Here is a 5,038-nt window from a genome sequence, read left to right as displayed (position 1 = left end):
AGGTGCCCGAGGAGACTTGCAACTTGGAACCCCAAAGATCGTGCAAGCACGTCACCAAATTGGTGCCCCTCCTCAAGCCTTCCGAGGAGTGCGTGGACATCCCCAAGGAGGTGTGCTCCCGATCCCGCAAGAACCCCCGCAAGGTCCAAAAGCCCGTGGTCAAGAAGTGGTGCTACGTGCCCTCCGAGCAATCTGGTTTGGCTTAAGATGGATCCTCTCAACTCAATCCAACTCAAACAGCCCCCCACAAAGCTTTATGACCCGTTGCCATTCCTTGCAATCATCAGCACTGCCAGTCCGGATGATGAGGACACCCCTGCAATCTCGGCTCGATCCATTCTGGCCTTTTTATCTTCGTTTCTGTGTCGTGACCATCAGTCTTTCGCCAGCGTTTTCTGCTATCTCTCGCTCGGCATTCACAAGCTTTTGATTAACCCACTCTCCCCCCGCAAACTAGTCTCCCTGAGAAACAATTAAACGAAGCTTCAACCCTTCCTTCAGAAATCAAAGTCCGCGTTTGATGCGGATCACTGCCATGAATTGCGACTGCCGCCTCTTGATGAGGCCATCAACTCCAATCAATCTCACAATGGAAACACCCTTGGGCATTATTGACACCAAAAGGCACTTCTTTGAGAACCAAAAGCAATTCGTAATTTTTAATTTTTCGACACATAAGGACCATCTGGTGCTCAATCATTCGTTGGGGAATGCAACCCATCCCCATGAGAGATCGAGTGATCTCAGAAATGTGAACGAACGTGAAAAAGAGTGATTACATTGAAATACAGAGACCATTTCATATCATATTTTGTTAACCTAAATGTTTCGCTTTAAAGTTGGATATTACTCAAAAGCCAGCGTACTCTAGATTAAGACCTAGAGTAAGAAAAACGTCTGTCCGGCTAAGTTCAAGTTCAGAGATGAACATTGGCCGTTGATTATAGAAAGCTTAGGGAACTTTGATTTTATTTCAATGATGGAAAAGGCATCGTTCATAGATGTAGTCTTTGACAAGATGATTTTAGCTTTGGAGGGTGTTTGATCTACTCAACCAATCCCTGAAAGTGTTCCGAAAGGTGGAACACGATCTAAAATTTCGAAGTTTAGAAGGCAATTGTTCAAAAAGAGTTGCAAACTAGCAAAAAGGCTGTGGAGAGATTCGAGTACAGTAGTTGTAGCCTTCAAAGAAAGCCGGATTTGATTCAAGGGAGGAGTTAGGCCTCCATTGAGAATGGCCACTTGAAAAAGGGGAGTAAGATGGTTCAGGAGGTGAGGTTGAATCCGAAAGCATTTTTCTCTCATGTAAAATCTAAGAGAAATATGAAACACCCTGAAGGGCCCTTTGAGATCAATGGGGAAGCCATAGACAATGTAGCGGTTATGGGTAGCATTTTTGGAGAACAGTTCTGTAGTGTGTTTTCAAATCCACAGAGTTTAAAAGCAGCAGCTCATTGCGGCGAAGATGAGTCTGTTGAGATTGGCGAGGCTAGTCAAGTTGACCTAGTGAAAGATCTTGTAATTACAGCTCAAGGTATTTTACCGGCCAACAGCGGCTTGAGACTCTCAAGCTCTCCTGGCCTTGATGGTGTGACATCTCAGCTTCTGATGAGAGGCTCACAGGTTCCTGCTCCTGTTTTCTCGTACAAGATGCGTTGCATCTTGGATCAGGGAAAATTTCCCTCCTCTCTGAAGCTAGCTCACGTTGTTCCAATTCTTTAAGGAGGAGATAAGTCGCTCCCCAGTAACTATAGGCCGACTTCTCTTACTTTGAATATTGCGAAGGTATTAGAGAAGATCATGAAGTCCAAACTTGTTGCATTTTTTGAGGTCAATCAAATCCTTCCCCCTAGCCAGCATGGGTTCCGGGTACATTTTAGCACGGTTACCCAACTGATTTAACATATAGAGCAGGTTATTGAGGGACTGGAGAGCCATGAATCAGTTGATGTAGTTTATCTCGGCTTTGCCATGGCCGTAGATCATGGACTTTTAGTCATCAGGCTGATCTTGTTCTCCGTATTGCAGATAGTGACTTTCCACTGGCTTCATTTTATGGGACATGTATATCATATATACAAATATAATAGTCCTTTTCATTGAGGGAGACAGCGTCCTCTGCTTCGGTTAGGTGCGGACAAACAAACGTAGAAACGAGAGAACACGCTTTAAGATGCCAGATTTTATCGAGGGATTATTAGATGGATTTTGTATTGCTAAAGTATTGTGATACAATGAATAACCCCACAACTCATCTGGGATGCCTTACAAATCCTCTATGGATAAAACTCCGAACAATTGTGACATGTAAATAATCATTTTAAAGGAGGTTGTATACTGCACGATTGACACTTTTGCAATTATCATTTCTAGTAAAATAGAACTACAAAAAGCACAACTTCACAGGTTTTTGATGACCAAATTTTAAAGCATCACTATCCCTAGGCTTCAAATGAGTTTTTTAGGACAACTGATTGGAAAAAGACGATCAAAAAAGTCGCTGGTATGCTACAAGTATACGCTATATATCTCCTTGTCTATTTCAATTTAGAGGTCAAAAGTGTTGATAATTTTACTGTTTTAGGATTTGAAAGGTCTTTCTGAAGAGTTGATGGTCCATTTATGGTGTTAAAATGCATCAACAATAATATGTTTAGCGAAAAATGCCTCGTTCAATCAAGCATCTCAGAGCGCATTTGTCGTCCTTATTTGTCCGCAAGGAGAGAAGGCAGGGGAGATGAAAAAGGACTATAATACTCCATTTGGCAAATTCTACTCCATATATTTGTCCTCAAAGCTCATTTAGAAGCCTCTATTTGTGAAATTAGTTTGCTTGGAACTATGATTGCTTACAAAAGTCGATTGATAATCAATTACTTCTATCTTGTAGCTCTTGGTAACGAAGCTAAATTTGATTAAGAACGAGCAAAAAGACGACGTAATACGGATTGATATGGCCTTGTAGATGACACAAATCATTTTAGGGCACTTTTTTCCACAAGATTTATTTTGGGTCCTCTCCTACTCATCATCTCCATTGCTCCACTTCAGAAGCTTAAGTAACTCCAGTTTTCACCAAACAACCCATATATGTTCACAGATCTCGCTTATGCTCGTCTTCACTATTGGATGTTATCCATACATAATCCAAATAGAAGAAAATGAAGGACAAATCAGCTAAGGTCTGGTCCATCAGGCGTTGCAAGCATTCTTGAGCCAAACATGTGGTGACAACACCAAGGTAGTATTTGGTAGAAGTTTAATAAACCAGACGGACATTCAAAACGACGTAGACAATATCTATTCGTGGGTGAAAGCCCGGGAACATGGAATTAAATGCGGATGAAGTCAGGATTATGACTTTCAACAGAACTGATATGGGCCTTGCTATTTCAACCGACAATTACCAGAACCAAATGTGGTATCAACAGCTCATACTCGACCGAATGCAATACAAGAGATTGTTTCATTTGCACAAACATACTTAAAGGCAACTGAAACAAATGCTCCCCTGACGGGCTGTGAGGTCTCCAAATCTGGATGGTTGGGAAAGACCAAAGTCAAAGGTTAATGGGCACCGCGCCCAGGTTGCCAATCCCAGAAAACAATCCCAATGGTTTAAGGGAAAGACCTAGGGAATACTTCTCTAATCCTTTTTTATATAATTTACTTTTACCTATATTCATACATATGTTCTTTTTTTTAACGAAACCCCAAATAAATCATCATCATCGAATGGAATCAGTAAACTCTCACAAAGACTGCGACGTTTCTCACAAGACTGTCTCACTGTAATAACCTTCACTAGATAGTATAAGTTGCAACGGGGTTAGGGTAAAGGGATCAGGGGTAAGAAAAAGTTTTTGAGACAATTGTTCTTGATACGCTTCAGTGTAAAGGACTTATTATCACGGATATTGTTAAAGTTGTAACTGAATCCCCTACATATTGGTGACCTCGTCTTGCTCAAAAGCATGGCGTCGCAGAATCAAGCGGACCCCACGTAAAGGGCGGTCCAGCTCTCATACTGCTAAGGCTCAATAACCTTAACATCCCCAAGAGTCTATTAAGATGGATCAAGTCATTCCTCACAAATAAAAAACAGGGGGTTTAAGTGGGCCATCCCCTCAGTGACCCAGTTGAGATCACCCCGGGGAATACTACAGGGCACAATACTAGGACCAATGCTGTTATGCTACCGGTATATATCTCCACTTTACCTCGCCTGGTGAAGAATTGCATTTTAGTGTAATTTATTTTTTGTACTGTATAAATTATGTGGTTGGACGCTAAGTCCGGTCAGTCACATTGTACGTATATCTTTGAGTCTACATTCCATTTATAGGGATAACGGAGGACACACCATCGCACAGACTTGCTATGGTGTTCAGGTTTGCTGAACAAAGAAAGGGAGGCGCATTTCCAAAATGCAAGCGTTGCGGAGATCCGAATATTTTTCGCGAATTCCACTTTCTAGCTGACATCCTTGTGTACTTAACTGATGGCCTCCCAATTAGCTATTTCTTTTACGAGGGTTTCCTACTCCATAGATTTCTAGACACTGGATGTCGGACGACCGACCACCCGGCTGGTAAAACAGTACAATGGATGATCTCCTGGGAATTGATTACAAACCGGTTTATTGTACTGTTTAGCCAACCGAGAAGTCGGTCGTCCGCCGACATCCAGCGTCTAGAAATCTATGCCTACTCCCTGGGTCTGGAAAACTAGAGAAGAGGAGAATAAGTGGATTGAGGGCAAATCTGAACCATGCAATCGACCAGTTTCATGTCTGAGTGTATTGTGTCGACCTAGGGAGGCAAGAATAAAAAGTGCCAGATGTAGAGGAGTACGAGCCGCCCGCTCCTTCCGTCCTTGGCTCCTCCGACGGCAGTGGCTCTAATTACTCTTGCCTCTTTAGGTCGACGCAGAGCACGCACGAGGCCATGAATCTGGTTGACTGCATGTTTCAGGGTGGCCCGAGGTACCACGTTGCTCTCCGATTCGACAGTTTTCAGACCCATGGAGTAGCAACCCG

The sequence above is a fragment of the Tigriopus californicus genome, chromosome 1 (assembly GCF_007210705.1).
Source record: "Tigriopus californicus strain San Diego chromosome 1, Tcal_SD_v2.1, whole genome shotgun sequence".
In the NCBI taxonomy this organism is placed as follows: Eukaryota; Metazoa; Arthropoda; class Copepoda; order Harpacticoida; family Harpacticidae; genus Tigriopus; species Tigriopus californicus.
Note: the sequence above shows the minus strand (reverse complement) of the source record.